General features: G+C 33.3%; 1 long non-coding RNA gene across 19 annotated transcripts in view; it reads right to left on the bottom strand.

Annotated features, from left to right (window-relative positions):
* Positions 1–17,584, bottom strand: part of LOC120598611 (uncharacterized) — a 380,220-nt gene that overhangs the window by 188,299 nt on the left and 174,337 nt on the right. For 18 of the 19 annotated variants that reach the window (XR_005651655.1, XR_005651652.1, XR_005651657.1 and 15 more), the window contains one exon: positions 7,649–7,708. This is a non-coding gene — a long non-coding RNA (uncharacterized LOC120598611). Of the gene's footprint in view, positions 1–7,648; positions 7,709–9,404; positions 9,692–17,584 lie in introns of those variants that run through there. The other variant, XR_005651661.1, reaches the window with a different exon arrangement.

Here is a 17,584-nt window from a genome sequence, read left to right as displayed (position 1 = left end):
TTATACATCTTAGAATTAGTTGAAAATATCACAGATACTCCAAATTATCTAGTTCAACTATAAAAATGATAATACATTCATAGTACATTCATCAAAAGAACAGATTTATTGCAACTTTACTATGTAATGACTTCATATCAAGCTGAAAAACTGGCTGCCCTCTGGGGGCAAATTTAGATGGACTGAAGAACTTATTTTTGGATATCATGAAAGTGATGAATATGCCTTCCTTGGTCTATCACAGTCCACATTTCTTCCTTTTGTCTTAAAGTCTAGACATTGAAGTTAAGGAAGTTCATGATTCCTGTTACAAAATGCTATCTTGCATATCTCACCGGGAACATAGGTAATTGAGTGAACTTAGTTATGGTTACCATTTCATGTTAAATTTCATTCTCCCAAGCAGCGCAATGTTGACAGGTTAACCAATTCATACTTCTTCCCTTTTAATTTACTATACACCATCAACTGCTAGGCCATACTCCCTTCCTCTAAAGAATAGTTCTGGGAGGAGAGAATATATCACAGTGGAACAAAAGAATATATCACAGTGGAACAAGTGGAACAAGATAAGTTTCTTTCTGTGCCCAGAAGAATAAGAGTGTACTTGTACTTGAATAGAAAGAATTAAAGGGATATGGAGTTCATTTTAAATAACAGTAATTATTTATCTATCACTTTTAAGTCTGAAGATAAATTATTTTATCTTCAGACTTAAAATTTGCACATTTGCCATTTAAATATACAAATTATTTTATTTTTAGTCTTTCAGAAATAAAACCTTATTATTTTAATCAATTATACTTTTTTAACGACATGATCCAAAAATCTGTTGATAGCAAACATAAAATATTTCTTCTTGGATAGATTATTGATCTGGACAGAAATCTCGGCTGTGTCCATAGTAGTTAGTAGATTGACCCTGACAAAATCATAAAATATTCTGGGCTTCAGTTTGGTCATCTGAAAAATGGGCCAATTGATCTCTAAGTTTCTTACCATTTATAAATCTGGATTTATTTTTAATTTCAGTCAAGTATTATTGAAGTGCCTACTAAATAAAAGTACACATGAATTATACAGTTTACAATCTAACTTTGCTATGTACCATCTAAACATATAAAAGGTAACAGGAAACACAAGGCTGAATGGCTGGAGTCAAGTAAGTGCTCCAAGAGCTCAGAGCAAAAGGAAACAGAATTGGGATTTAAGAGGGGTCAAATGTTAGGAAGAAACATGGATAGTTTATTTAACTCACACATTACACATAGTGTAGTATGAGGTTAAAAATGAAGACATGCACAAAACAATGCCAATTTAAAAATCAAGAACCATAATCAAGCAGACTTCCCAAAAGTTAAAAGTGATAATCCTAATTTCTCTTAAATTCTAAATTTTTAAAATTAGAAGAATACTTATAGATTTGCTCCATTGCATCACATAATGTTTTTATTTTATTTAAATATTTTTTGTACATTGGACAAAGAGTTTTTTAATTCATCCTACAAGCTGAGCACCGGGGTAGTAGTTGTGTTCTGAAAAAGACAGATATTTCTGTATACAAGGAACTTAGATTTGTTATAATAGAGATTAGCTAGTTTTATAAATCATTTAAATGGTATGTCACATGCTTAATCAAGGCTGGACTATAGACCTCATAGATAGTCTTAAAAATTTTCCTCATCCCATAATGATATATTCTGGAGAGTCTAGACATATTTTGGATAACAAGAGACTTAATTGATGAAGCATAGTTTATTTTAAAGTGTGTATAGGTTCTCACCATTGTCCATAGATGATCCAACAGTTAAAAAGAAAGTATGTAAATTGTAGGAGGTAGACAGGTAAGTCACCTTGGGCACATAAGAGAAAACCTTGTGGGAATATAAGGTGCCAGGGCTATGAGGATTCAAAACTGAGACAGTCCTTCTTAGAAGAAGGCTTTGTGGATAAAGAGGATCTTGAAGAACATGATATTAACAAGCGGTGGGTTTAATTGGAAGTGGTAGTGGATGTTAGGAATTGGTAAGCAAGTAAGAGATAAATGCTCTTTTGATATGTCAGAACCTTCACTTAATGATTTTTCACAGGCATTCTCTACAGGTCTTTTAGGGTACTTGTATGGGTATAGTCAGGATCAGTGACCTCACGAGTTATTCCCATATTCTGTTGAAGAGAAAGTAGGCATGAAGTAATGCTCAGAGTGGCAGAACCCTGTATCACATCATTGGAGGGATCTTGAGGAATCACCTATGCTCATGAGTCAGCATTTGGTAATAGGGAATAACAGAAACAAAATGATTATTTACAGAAAGTGACTCATTTATTCTAATAACAGTTTATGTACTGCTGGCGTGTTTTCAAGAAGACTCAGTGCAATTGCCAAGTAATTTATCTGATTCCCTCGTAGTTACTTTGGCCAATTTAGTTCATAATGTTATGAACTGAATTGGGCTTTTCTGGTAAGGCCCAATCCATCTGCTTTGCAGTTGGTTTTCTTTTCCTTTCCTTCTTCCCTCCCCTTACTCCCTTTCCTCGCTTCCTTCTCTCCCACTCCAACTCTTTACTGCCTCATTTCACAAAGCATTTAAGGTAAATCAGCCACTATGAACATAAAGATACACACATAAACACACACAATTCAGTGTTCCAAAGATATCAAAAGAGATATCGGTTAAGTAAAGTATCATTCACTGGTATTTGTTTTCTGAATTTTCATACTTCCTCTGATATCAAATATGGAAAACCTGGGATACAGTAAAACATGACCACTCTAAATTCTTGAAGGAATTATTCAATTCGCATAGTTGTTCCCCCATTGAATGTTAATTCTCTAAATGCACAATGTTTCCCAATGGTTTCTTAGACATAATTTAACTATTTCTAGATATAGACACCAGCAGTGGTCCTGAATCTTGGTTTCTTTAAAACTAATTCTATCAATTTGCACATTTGCCATTTAACATTTTTTTCATAAATACATAATAAGTTAAATAACCCCACAGCTGGATGAGCAAAATTTATTATTAAACCCTAGTGAAAGCATAATTTTCCCATGTAGTATTCTCACCCTATTTTCTTCACTGATGCTAATCATATCCTCTGCTTTTCAGAAATACAATGATTTCTGCATGACTAATACAATAGTTTATAGCTACATCTTTATCACTTTTCAGCCATTCTTCTATGGTACCAGTTCACTTTAGATAGAGTAGATAAGAGAACACAATTCTATGCATTTACCATATTTTTATGATTTTAGCCTTAAACCGCACATCATAGTTCACTTCTGTGATATACTTTATTGCACTGCATGGAAACAGGCATTTATTGGTAATAGTGTTCTATTTGGCCCATCAATGTGTACGTGACTTGATCTCCAAATCTCTGCACTAAGTACCAAGATACACACAAATACATATATTCACATACAAAAAATGGAACAGTAGAGGCGGGCAAGGGCTAAACTATTTGCAAAGATGTAATTGTTTACCACTAAGTTGTCTGTTTCTTCCACCTGTGTTGAACCTCTACCATTAGACACAACATTGTTTCTCTGTCTCTCTTTTTCCCTCTCTTATCTATGTCTCCTGCCTCTTGCTCATTTTCTCTTGATTAGTCCTTTAAAAAGACATTTCTTTCTTAGAGACTATTAGTCTTTAATTTCTGTAGACCAAATAATTTTGCTTGAAATCATTGGTATTCAGCTTTTTGAGGCTCATGTGCTCTTGCTATTGACTCAAATTTTCCTTCTTCACTACCTCTGTTGGTAAATTCTAGATTCTGAAATATTCTAGATTCCAGAGTGTTTCACAGCTTATCAACACACAGCAAGGGTTATATAGTTTTTAAACATACATTTGCATCTACAAATGCTTTTTATGTATTCAATGTTTCATGCTTGGAGTTTAAATTAGTTCTGATATCCAGTGCTATTTAATTCTGTGACTGAAATATGATCTACATAAACTAGCCTCTCCATATAAATTGCACCATTCACTGTCACTAAAGTTGACAGCAAGTTAATGGACTCCAAAGAGACCCGTATGCTTTGTACTGACAGAATTTGTAGGTATTTCCTTCAAAGAAAAATGTGAACCAAACCTCAAATTGTACTTCTTATACTTATTTATTATTAATTCCTTGACATGGTTCTGGTTTAGTTGTTGGCTTATTCAACTGATATAGCTGCATAAAAATAAAGAATAAGAGATAAGGGAAGTATACAGATACAAAAAGCTGATTTTCAAATTGATGCTGAAATAAATACCATTGATCTGGAAATTAAGAAATTTAAAAATTCAAATGAAATATACACGATCTAAATTTAGTATTATAATCTAATGACTTTATTAACAAAAATAAATTGTTCTATTCTTTTTATTCTAAAAAAAAGCACTCCTAAATTTTAAATTGTATGTCTAGGATCAATGAACACTCAACATGGTCAAGAAACAAGTCAAGTATATTACTAACATAGAATAGTCTGGGAATTAAATTTAGGGGAACTTTAAGACCAATAAACAAAACTCAGATTTGTGACTACTGTTGTAATTCATTCAAATATTCAATAGAAATCATCACAGAGTGAGATCTTATACTCCATTCATTCATCCAATAAATAGTTATTATGTGTAAAATGCTGCTGTAGGGAATACAATAAAAAATAAGATATGGACTTTGCCCTCAAGGAGCTTACAGTCTAGTATAAAAAAAATAAACAAGCACTTAGCCATAATATAAGGGAGAAAGTGATGTGTCATAAGAAAGTATCAGACAATGTGCTATGAAAGTCATTGACACTGGCAGACTTTTTTTTTTACTGTAGTGTCTAAGTAGCCAATAAAAATAGAAAGACCAATGGTCAGCTTGCAAAATTAAGTGCTAAATTTTGTGAATCAATGGATGACAAAAGCTGTATGTAATATTAATGCAATTTAAATCACTACTCACCCATTCTTTAAAATGTTTGCTCACAGAGTAACGACTTATTAGAAATACCATCTTGCCAGTGTTTATAATTAGATGTAAATGGAATAATCTAATCTTTAGGGATGAAAGGATCATTTTAATGTAATAAAGCCTCAAATTAATTATCCAAAATACTCATGACACATTACCTTCTTGCACAGAAATTGGCTCAATCAGATTAAAGTGATGAAGAATTCCTCGATGGCTCAAGTGTGCTCCAAGGAAAGCTAGAAGGTTGTACAGTTAACTCCCAGGGTGTAACTCTAAACCATACAACCTACTACCTCAACCCGGATGCACACAGCTTCCACTGTTGCTTCAAACTCCTTATCATATCTTCAGTCAGGTCCTCCAAATATGGCGGCCATACACCTAAGGGCTTAGCAAGGATATAGATATAATATTCTAACATTTTACCCATCGACTTAATATGTGTCTACTAAGACTACTCTAACATCTTGTGTTTCTAGCATAGGTCATACAAAATGTCCTCTGACATCTCTCCTGGCATAGTTCTACAAGCAATTAATGATACTTTATAAAAAGTCAATAGCATTCAGCTTCATTTTTCAAGAGAAAAAGGCTCAATAGTAACACATAAATCCAGTAGCTACATTTAATTTTCTCATTGAAGTTGATAAGATTACACTCACCAATGTAATGGGAACTGACATTTCTGAATGGTATCCATTCAGATCTTGGTTCAAACTTGCCATAAAAATGCAAGTTTTTTAAGCAATTTACTATACTTGGATTCAAACTTGAATGGCTGAGCTATAAACTTTTCCCAGTGGTCAACAAATGAATCCTGCCTCATAAGATGAGGATTAATATATACCAGAAAAACAGAGGAAAATATAACTACTTCAAAAGTAATCAACTAGAGTTTAACAAGAGTTTGATTAAAATATTACTTAACAGCACTGTGTATAGATAGCATTTTGTCAGATTACCACACTGACACAGACCCATAGAAGCGAGCTTGTGCGGTCCACTTCACCACAAGATCGGATCTACGGGTTTATGCCAATGGGCAACGTCTCACATAGGCTCCCTATTGAAGCAGAATTTGTTGTAAATATCTGATGAAATTAAGAGATGAAAATAATATTGATCCTTTAATATAAATATTTTGAATGCTGAAATGCTCTAAATATACATATTTCCAGTTAAAGGCCTTCATAAATATTCTAAACTAAATATGGGTTTATATACACAAGAATTTAAAAAATACTATATTGAAAGATTTTGCACAGATTACTTGTTTTAATAGTGAATATTTTAGAATTAGACTATTCTAATTAATGAAGCGTTTTAAAAGAAAAAAATCCATACATGCATGTATGAATTATGTAATTGTGAGGCATGAATGTAGTGTTATAAGCCTATAATTAAGACCAAATTAACTATTAAGCTAATTGTGTAAGAGTTAGACTGTTTGTTCTAATTCTTGTAAAATCTTGGTTAGTGGTTTCAAGGAATTGGTAACATTATAACTTTCTCACAAAACAAGTAAAATCTTATTGACTAGGCAGAGAACACAGGAAGTTATTTCAAAGTCCTAAATATATACATAGTTGTCTATAATTGTAATAACACTGAAATTAACAATATTTGGATAAATTAATACCAGAAAATTAAAATTAATCACACATTAATAGCATTACTACTACTATGCGCTAACATTTATACTCCAAATCTACTGCATAAAAGAGGCTATCATCTCTCTTATACACAACATATTTAAATTTATTTTTCAAAAATGATATACTGAAAACATAATATATAGCTACATACAACTCTCATCTGGTCAACAGGTTGGGCAAAAATAGTTATAAAATTTTTTTTAAATCACCAGACAATAAGAAAAAACACACAAAGAGTAAATATAAATCAGCCACATACACGTATTTTAAAATTTTAAGCTCAAGACCAAGAAAAGTATTACTTCTGCAACCATTAACCGTTTTACTCATAACCACAACATTTAGAATTTCTCAACTATACCCTCATTGTGAAAAAGTGTAATACCACATAAAAATTTCTGGTTTTGCATGTTTTGGAATAAATAAAATAAAATGTTTTATAGACTTTATAAACAGAATTCACTCTGCATAATTTTCATCATTGTTTTTTAAATTATTCCCACACTTATTAATAAGTATAATAAAAAATTAACATTCATGCATTCAATTTCAATATAAATTCATAAATTTAGATGTGAAATAAAAGGCAACATTTGTTTTGGGTTTTGTCATAACTATAAGAATGTATATTTTGGTTACATTGTCTTATTAGATTATACATATTTTTTAAAAAGCATTACTTTTCCTTTCCATAGATTTCACTTCCTTTTACATGCTACAATAAATAATAAAATACACTTTTTCTTTTTCCTAAATAACTTTCTATTCAACCGTATTTCACCTATGTTATATGTATGGATAAATAGATATTACTCAAAGGGACTACTCGAACTGTATATTTCTCACAAACTCAGATAAAAATTTTTCACAAAGGCAGGTAATATTATAAATTCTCAAACCATCAATGAAAATTCCAACAGCTAGATTCATAAGAAATATGAAACGAATTCTTATAACTGAACAGTCAAAATTATTTTGCTTTTTCTTTAAAAAATATTAAATATTAATTGCTCTTTTTCTTTTTTTTTTACCTGAGATGATTTCTCCTATGATCACTTTCTTCACGTCTCATATCCATTTTAAGTTTTTCCCTAAAACAACCACAAAAGGAGAAATATCAGACAACTGCTGTCTAGGAGGAGCATCTGGGTGGATGGTGGGAATGAAGGTAGACGATCGAGAAGAAAACAGTTATCAAAATGGGCAAAACCTTTTAAACTATTTTTTTTTACAAGCCTTCAAAGACTCATAGAGCCCCACCCTAGGTTACTCATATGACATATAATGTGGCTTCATAGTTTGCATTTATGCGTTCATTTTGGTTGGTGGTGTTTTCACAGTAACAGTTTTGAAAGTGAAAGGAGGCATGGCTGTTAAAGAAGCGACTAGGTTTTGCACAATGAACAAGTGAAAGCTGAAAGGAGATTTGGATTTGGCATGGAGCTTAATAAGATAATTAAGAGTATTGAGATTAATGGCTCCTAAAAATAACATTTAAAATAATGTTTTTCAACTAAAGGATCTTGAAACATGAAAACAGGTTTATAAATGTTAATTAAGCCTGTGAAAGTTGATGTTCCATTAGCTGAGGCAGCATAAAGGAACAAGAGCTATTTTTTAAATAATTAGGGAACAATAACCCATGAACTTAATAAAATGTTTTATTTGAATGTTATCAGTATATAAGGTATTTGTAACTTCCCACAATTCTTCGGAGAATAACAAAAAAAGAAAGAATTAATCGGTTCTATAATATTTTCTCATTGTTTAACCTACGTATTTTAAATATAAAATATGATTTTAAAAGCACAACAGTTTGCTTAGTTTATTATTTTCAGGGAAAATATTATAACATCAGTTTGTAATATACACATTATAGTCTTCATTTATATATGTTGTATATTTCAAAAGCATTTTCTCTTTTTAATGATTTTTAAAGATGTTTAGAAAGTTTTAATCACAATTAAAATAAGTGGAATACACCAGCTAATCCTGTCCCATTGAATCAGGCAAAACTGGGTTTTGTTATAAAATGCTTAAATTGCTTAGCAATTTAATTCCTTAAACAGACATAACAATTAGAATGCAACGCATTTATCTGCTGAGGAAATCCATTGCTATAAACTTAAAACAAGTTTGTATACATTTTTTTCCACTAAAATACTTACTGAATATTTCCAACACACTCTGCAAAAGTTCTAAGACAAAACATTTCTTTTAATGTATATTTTAAATGAGTATTATTGTGGAACAAGCCTATTTTCTACTTTGCAACTGAGAACATGATTTTTTCAGTCCTATTTCTGTTATACTGAAGACCTGGTAAATTATTTAAATATAACTTCCTCCAAACTAATTTTATTTATCAGCAGTTTAATGCATATTCTAATATGACCTTTTTTGTAGAAGTTCAAAAAGTTCCTTCTTTCACATTGCAAACTATGAGTCACAGCACATGAAAGATTTAGTTTCTTTACCAACTAGGGCTAAATGCTCACTTTTCTTAGATAGCAAAAACTAACACTGCACACGAAAAGTACAGATAACATAATAATCGTTCCAAAACTTCTATATATAACAAAAATAAAAACATGTACCATCTTTCTCATGAAGATTTTTCTATTTTTACTTAAGTTTCTATTCTAATCAGGATTAGAACAAGAGAGCAAAAGAAAAAAGTTAATAAGAGTAAAGTGGGTGATGAGTTAAATAAGAGTAAATTGAAAGTTCAAGGATTCCTTTTTCTATAACAATAAGTTTAAAAAGAAACAACAAAAAAAGTTATACCTGATATGAAAGGTGCGATTTCACCAAGAGCAATATATTGCTAATTATGCCATAGTTTTGAAATAATAAAAATAAAGAAGGCTCATTTGCTTATGTTGCCTTACAAAGCTGCTTTACAAAGCTCGATGTCTCTGTAGTTACACAAGCCAATGTTTGCTTTTTTTTGGTTTGTTTTGGTTTGGATTTTTGTTTGTTTTGTTTTTGAGCAGGAACGTCTCATTTTTTTTCCAGCACTGTTGCATGGAGTGGGACAAACTCAGAATTTTTTTTTTTCTTCAGGGCTCCTGTTATTTCTTGGAAAAGAGGACCAGGGTGCTTGTCTTCATTTTCTTCCTTCTCGGTATTCCAGGCACAAAGCACTGCGCAGAAGCTGCACCAATCCTTGCTGTCCCTGGCAGAAGAATGGTAGAAGGTGGGAGAGACCAGGAATCCTTCCAGGCTGTGCTGACTTTAGAAATGAGGATTGCACACGTTTGTCTCCCGAACCAAAAGGGTGAGAAGGCAGGGTGCCAGTTTGCTACACTGCTGCAATGATCTCATGCTCACTGCTGCTGTCGTCCTGTTTGCCCAGTTCAAATGCCTGTTCATTATAAACCAAAACCACTACTTGGATTCTTCGGTAAGCAGAAAGAGTATTAACATTTTAAAAAATCAGCAGTAAGAAAAAGCAAAAAAAATGAAACGCACATACAACTTTAGGATTCACTTGTTATGCCTCAATATTGTTTATATTTTCCTTTTTTTTTTATTCCTATTTAGAGATAAGCAGCAGAATTTATCAGGCGTGAAAGGGACAGCCTCCTGGTGGCCTGCCAAAAACCCAGAATAAAGGCGAAGTTGTGCTTCAAAGCTCAGTCGCTTGCTGAGTCTGGCTAAAGTCAAGTATTAAGATCCACCATTTTCTGAGCCATGCTAGAAAAGAAGAAAAAAGTCAGGACGGTTGCTGCTTTCCAAGTCTCCGTTGGCACCATCACAGAATCTCAGTCGTAAGGTCACATGATTCTCTGCCAAATGTAGAGTGCGTTCCCATCAACCATTCTGCTGATACTGCGAAGGCAGCTATTGTCTCGTTTAGACCCAAAGTTCAGCCCACTCTTCATTGAATTAGCTGAAAAACGCATCACCTTTGGGGGCTGGGAGTCATGGAAACGTCTACCTGGCAAGCTGCCCACTTTTTCTGCCCATCAACCAGAGATGGAATTGTGCTGCCTAATGCAATGATGACTTGGAATGTGAAGAGTCGTCCAAAGTGAATCTGATTCTAGCAACGCCTGTTTCACTTCGCACAGAAAACTCTGGCTTCTTGTAGTCCGGGGGCTGGGGTTGGGGTGGGGGGAATCTTTCCTACTAAATGTAGCAAATAAAGGTCTGAGCATGCCTACTCTGCAACTTTATTTCACAACACACCCAAACGGTTCTCAAACGAAAAGACTAAAACTCCTTGCAAGTTTTCTGAGTTTAAAGCATCTTTTCCTCTGTTTCCCTTTCCTTGTAAGTGAATGCAACAAGCAAGACATTTGTTTTAGTCTCTCACATTAAAATTTAAAATCTCCAGGATTCTTCTTGCTTTTTATTACTTTCTGATTTTATCTGGTACTGATTTTGTACTACATGGCTACAATACCTTCGAAGAACAGTGGGGATGCGTGACTGCTGCAATCTCCCTCAAAGTAGTCCCCTGACAGGAGATCCAGTTGTCTCTTCCGCCACACTACACCCCTGTGATAATCCTCATCAGTACCTAGCACAGCTGCTGTGTATGTTTGCTGAGATCGACTTGTATTAGAAGTGCTCTTTCTGTTCCTTCACTGGCTACAGTTTGCCTGTTTGGCATGAAAGATGCCTTTGAAAGATGCAGGGAATGTATCAACAGCTCTTAGGCAATAAAGTGAAACGATCCCCCTCCCCAATGAATTTCCATTCTACCAGGCGACCAAAGTTCCCATGGACAAACATTTCCATACTTTCTAACAAAAGTACAGTGAATTAAATCTTTCACCATTTCCTTAAGCAGAATCTAAAGCCAAGCGGGAAAGCAAGTCTATTAGTATTTGAAACCAAACATACTTAGTAGTACTAAAAAAGAATCACGTTCTTCTACCTGCATTAAAAAATGTTTTGATGATGAGAGAATCTTTCTCTAAAGTATAATTACGTTTGCAAAAAAATTAAAAGTTATATTTGGGGCTTTACAGAATGATGGACTAATATTATCTTTCCTCTATGTATACATAGACACGCACAATGCACAATGCATGACAAAGACATAAAAAGAGAATCAAACCATGACTTGCCTAAGAAAGGAAAATCATCCAAAAAAAATTCAGGGATCTAGGAAATACATCCTAAAATTGGCCTATGGTTTTTTTTGTGTCATGTTCTTCAGGTCACTTTCTTTAGGAACAATAGGAGTGAATGTGTACACACACGCACATACACACACACGCGAGAATCATTCTGTGTATCCCCTATTTGTAATTCAAAATATAAACAATCTAAACCATAAAACAAAAACTTGCACATGTGCTGAAATTAAAATTGCTTTTTTTTTTATAAATTGCAAAATTCTGGACAAATTTTGCTCATGTCCTAAGCACTTGCTTAAAGTGCCAGGTAGGGAATTAAGCATGGTTGGCAGACACATGTGGCCCAAGCTTCAGCACAGCAAGAAGAAAGTAGATAAGTTCTCATAGAAAGAAAACTTTAAAATTTCAGTTCTCATTCACTTGTTCAGTGGATATTTATTAAGTAAATATAATAGGCACAGGGGAACAGTCATGAATCAAATTGACATGGCCCCATGTGGGAGTCATTCAAGAAGAGCTTTCAAGTGAGAAAAGCTCACTTCTAAATATAAGTGTTGCTGGCCCTGAAGGAGCATTAACTGGCAACAAACCAGCCAAGAAACAAACTGGTAGAAAGTAGAAAGTGGAAGTGAAATTGACATTAAAAAATAAATTACAGATAAAGGTGTGTTCTCTGTCTCAAGTTTTCTCTTTTTAATACAAAATTTATTAATCAGTTTTTCCTAATTGTGTTTAATTGCCTTAAAGAAGCTAATGTAAAAATTTTATGCTACCCTCCCAACTTAAAAAAAAAAGAAAAGAAAAAAGAAAAAGAAACATAAGACATTCACTTTCAGGAAGATGAAGCAGCCTTGCTTTTCCTAATCTTACAGCTAGGTACAACTAAAAGCCTGGGCATTATAGATAAAACAAGGGTAACAAGAGTCTGAAAGATGAAGAGAAGACGGACAAGTCAGGGACCTTGAGACCCAAAGAACAACATGCAGTGAGGTCCTTGGATTTTAGTTTTGCCTCATATATCCAAAACATACAGCAGCTGAAGAAGTCTGCAATCCAGAGACACCAACTGGTACAGATCAGAAAAGCCTCAATGAAAGCTTCCCTTCTCTATGCAAAGGACCAGGAAAGGGTAGCCCAGAAAGACAGGAAGCACTGGAACAATTCCACTTTGTTCCACACACCATACAAACACCCACGCCATACCTGCAAAAGGCCCAAGGGCAAGCCTAGCACCAACCCTTGTTGGACTAGAACGAGGCATCCCAATCTCCTCTCCCAACCCCAGGTGGTGTAGGGAAGTCTAAGCAGAGAAGTGAGACTTTCATTCCTGCCAGGAGTCCCTCCTCCACCCCACCACAGTATCATTGGAGACTACATAGGCAGCCTGGACTTCTACCCCAACCCAGCAGTAATGAGGCATCCTTCTCCCTACCTGCTAAGGCGGGATCCAACAAAAGAGGCCTCATGGAAGGTCAGGACATTAGAAACTGCCCAGCAGTAACAAGGCCACTCCATCATGCCCTCAACCCATAAGGTTGAGCGAAGGTGCCAACGAAGGCCACAGCGGGAGCAATAACATTTCACTCCCATCTCTCCTAGCTAGGGAGGTGTCAAAGGGGACCTACAGGGGAACAGGAGCTCTCAGCCCATTCCGGAAGTAGCATGAAGCCCACCCCCTCAAGTGTCAATGGTTGCTGGAAGGGGAGACCTGGACTTCTATTTACACCTGGCAGTGACATGGTGTACTCTCCTTTCTCTGCTGGAGTAGTGACAGTGGAAGCTAGCTAAAACAGAGGTTTCAGTAACATCCAGGGTCTTATAACACATACCCAAAATGTCTAGGTTTCTGAAAATCATTTGTCATACAAAGAAGCAGGAAGATCTCAAACTGAATGTAAAACAATAATCAATACATATGAATGTCAAAATGATAGAGATATTAGAATTCTCTTTCATAGATTTTAAAGCAACTATCACGAGAATGCTTTAATGAGCAGTCATGAACATGATTGAAACAAATTTTTTAAAAATTAAGTCTTTGCAAAGAAATAGATGATATAAAGCATAACTAGATGGAAATTTTAGAACTGAAAAATACAATAACTGAAATAAAAAAGTTAAGGGGGCAAAGGGAAAAAACGGTGAACTGAAAGAGCATTAGAAATTACCCAATCTGAACCACACAGAGAATATATACTTGAAAAAATAGTAAACAGAGACTCAGGCAACTGTGGAACTATAAGAGAAGATAAAATATTTGTGCCATTAGAGTCCCAGACAGAGAGGAAAAAGAGGGCAGAGCTTAAAAACATGATCAAGAAATAATGGCTGGAAACTCCCCACATTTAGCAAAAGGCATGCAGACTCAAAAAGCTGAGTAAACTACAAATAGGAAAAGTCCAAAGAAATCCACACCAAAACAGGTCATAGAAAAACTTCTGAAAACTAAAGACAAATTAAATATCTCAAAAGCAGCAAGAAAAAACAACCTTACCTATAGGTGACAAACAGTTCTGACAAGTGAGATTCTCATCAGAAATCACAGAGGCCAGAAAGAAGAAACATAATATCTTTAACCCATTTTCCATTTGCCCCAAGAATACGGTGCTTGCAGCTGCAGCATTTACCCTGAGATAACTCGCGGATTATAGTTCTAAACTTACTCCCAAAGTTTGCCACAAAATATCTTGCTTTTATTATTTTTTGCATAGCTCTATAGTTTATAGATAGTCTTTGGAAACAAATGACATCATTCTATTTATAGCATTTTGTTTTTAGTAGTGGTATTTCTGTTTACAAACTATAGTAATTCTCCATCGCTGAAAATAACAAATCCTAGAAAATGTAGCATTCCTATGCATGATGTTATCATCATTCTCGAACAGTTGTTAGTCGGAGATTCATTTGATGAATCAATTTATGTATACATTTCTGTTACATTAGGATTAGAAACAAGTTCTGTTTAGAAATAACTCTAAGAACAGTTTTTATATTTTATTTTCACATTGAAAATCAATCTGATTTGCTTCAGTCTCAAAGAGCGTGTTTATGTAAAATTAAATTAATGCTGGCAGCGAACTGCACTTTTCTTTCTAAACAGAAAATGGGATAACGGTTGAAAGAAAAGAACTGTCATCTCAGACTCCTATATCCATAGAAAAGTCAAAATTCTAAAAATTTTAAATATTGTTTAAAGAACCAAAAGGAAGGAAGAAGAAATAAAAAATAAAAAATAAAAAACAGAGAAAAAGGATAAAACAATGAGTAAAAATGCAGGCTTAAGCCGTAACATATCAATAATTAAATTAAATATAAATTCTCTGAATACACCAATTAAATGGCAGAGATTTACTTAGTGGATTAAAAAAGAACAAGTCTCAATTATATGCTATCTACAGAGAACTCAATTCAAATGCAATAATATACAGAGGTTGAAAGTAAAAGTTTGGAAAAAATGTAAAACGCAAACATGCATAATTAAAGAAAATAGAAGTAGTAATATTGATATTATATAAGCAACTTTAAAGCAAAAAAAATTATCAGATTCAGAGATAAACATCATAAAATGATAAAAAAGACAATCCATTAAGAAGATATAATAATTCTGAATGCGTATGCACCAAATAAAAGAGCTGCAAAATGTAGAGTAAAAACTGGTAAAATAGGAAAAAAAACAGACAAATACACAATAATAATTGTAAACTTCAACACACCTCTATCAACAATGGATAAAACAACTAGATAAAATTAGCAGGAATATAGAACTCAATGATGTCATCAAACAACAGATTCTAATTTACATTTTTAGAACGTACTACACAACCATAGCAGAATACATATTTTTTCAAGTTCCTACCAACATATTCCAAGATAGGCCATATCCTGGTTTATAAAATAAATCTCAACAAGTTAAAAATAGGTGAAATTATACATTGTATTTTTGGATCATAATGGAATCAAACTAGAAACCAATAATAGAAAGATAACAGGACTATCTCCAAACTCTTGGAAAGCAATCAACTCATTTCTAATCCACATGTCAAAGAGGAAGTCACAAGGAAAAAAATACACTGGAGTGAATAAAAATGAAAATACAACATAGCAAAACTTGTGAGACACAGCTACAGCAGTGCCCCAGAGGGCAACAAATGCACTAATTGTATACATTAGAAATGAGAAAAAGTATCAAACCAATAATCAAAGCTCCAATCTCAAGAATCAAAGAAAAAGAAGAGCAAATTCAACCTGAAGTAAAGCAGAAACGAAATATTAAGGAAAAGAGCATAAAAAAATGAAATTGATAGAAAAAGCGATAGAGAAAAGTCAGTGAAGCCATTAGTTAGTTCTTTGCAAAGATCAATAAACTCAGCCAACCTCCAGTGAGAATGACAAATAAACAAGATAGAAGAAACCAATTACCAGTTTTAGGAACGAAGCAGGGTACATCACTACTGACACTGCAGATACATAAAGACAATAAAGGACAACTAGAAACACTAAACTCTTTGACAACAGAAGAAATGAACAAAGTTTTCAAAAACACAAATAACTACAACTCACCCAATATAAATTAGGTCATTTGATTAGCCTTATAACTCTTAAGGAAATTAAAATTTTAATTTAAAAACTCCCTCAAAAAGAAATCTCCAGGCCCAGATGGTTTTGGTAAATAATTCTAACAGATAGTTTTTAAAAATTTAACACCAGTTCTACACAATTTTTGAAAAAAATGGAGGGGAAAATGTCCAATTTATATTATGAAACCAATATTATCCCGAAAATTCCAAAGTGTGTGGAAAAAGAGAAAAGTATAGATCAATATCCCTCACAAATATAGACTCAAAAGTTCTTAATATTATATTAGCAAATAGAATTCAGCAAAAGGAATTATACACTATGACCATTTGAGGTTTATTCCAGGAATGCAAGTCTGGTTCAATATTCCAAAATCAATCAATATGATCTACCATATTGAACAGGTTAACGAAGAAAAATCACTTGATAATATCAATGGATATAGAAAAAGCATATGACAAACTTTAACACCCATTCATGATTGAAAGTTCTCTGACAAGTAGGAACAAAGGGAAAACTCTCAATTTAAAGGTAGTTTACAAAAAACCCTACCATTAACACCGTTAATCTAATGGTGAAAAACTTAATGCTGTCCCCTTGACATCAGCAATAAGGCAAGGATGTTACTCTGTCTCCACTCTTATTCGATCTGTTGCGGCAAGTTATATCCTAGTTAGTGTAATAAAGCATGAACAAACAAATAAATAAATAAACATGTAGACACGCAATGCTAATTAAAATCACTCGAAAATGAAATACTTAGGTGTAGATCTAAAAAAAACTTTATAGAACTTGTATGCCGAAAGCCATAAAATGCTAATAAAGAAACCCTAAAAGATCTGGAAAGACATATTATGTTCATGGATTACAAGTCTCAATGTAGTAAAGACGTCAATTTTTCCCAAATTGATATATAGGTTTAATGCAATTCCTATCAAAATCCTAACAAAATTTTTTGTAGCCATAGATAAAATTGTTCTAAACTTTATACAGAAATGCAAAGGCACTTGAATAGCTAAAACAATTTTGGAAAAAATATTGGAAGGGATTATCAAATTTTAAGACTTATTATATAATAATATATTACTTTTAATATACTAATATTAGGCATAATATAGCTATATAATATATTATTCATAATAATTATTGTAATAAATTACTATTTGATTGTAATCAAGATTGTATGGTATTGGTAGAGGAGTGGGTACATCAATCAATGGAACATAACAGAGAATCTGAAAATAGTTCCACATGTATATTCACGACTGATTTTTTGACAAAGATGAAAAACTTATTTAA

This window comes from Pteropus medius, unplaced genomic scaffold (genome assembly GCF_902729225.1).
Source record: "Pteropus medius unplaced genomic scaffold, Ma_sr-lr_union100, whole genome shotgun sequence".
Classification (NCBI taxonomy): Eukaryota; Metazoa; Chordata; class Mammalia; order Chiroptera; family Pteropodidae; genus Pteropus; species Pteropus medius.
Note: the sequence above shows the minus strand (reverse complement) of the source record. Positions and strands in the feature narration are given on the sequence as shown.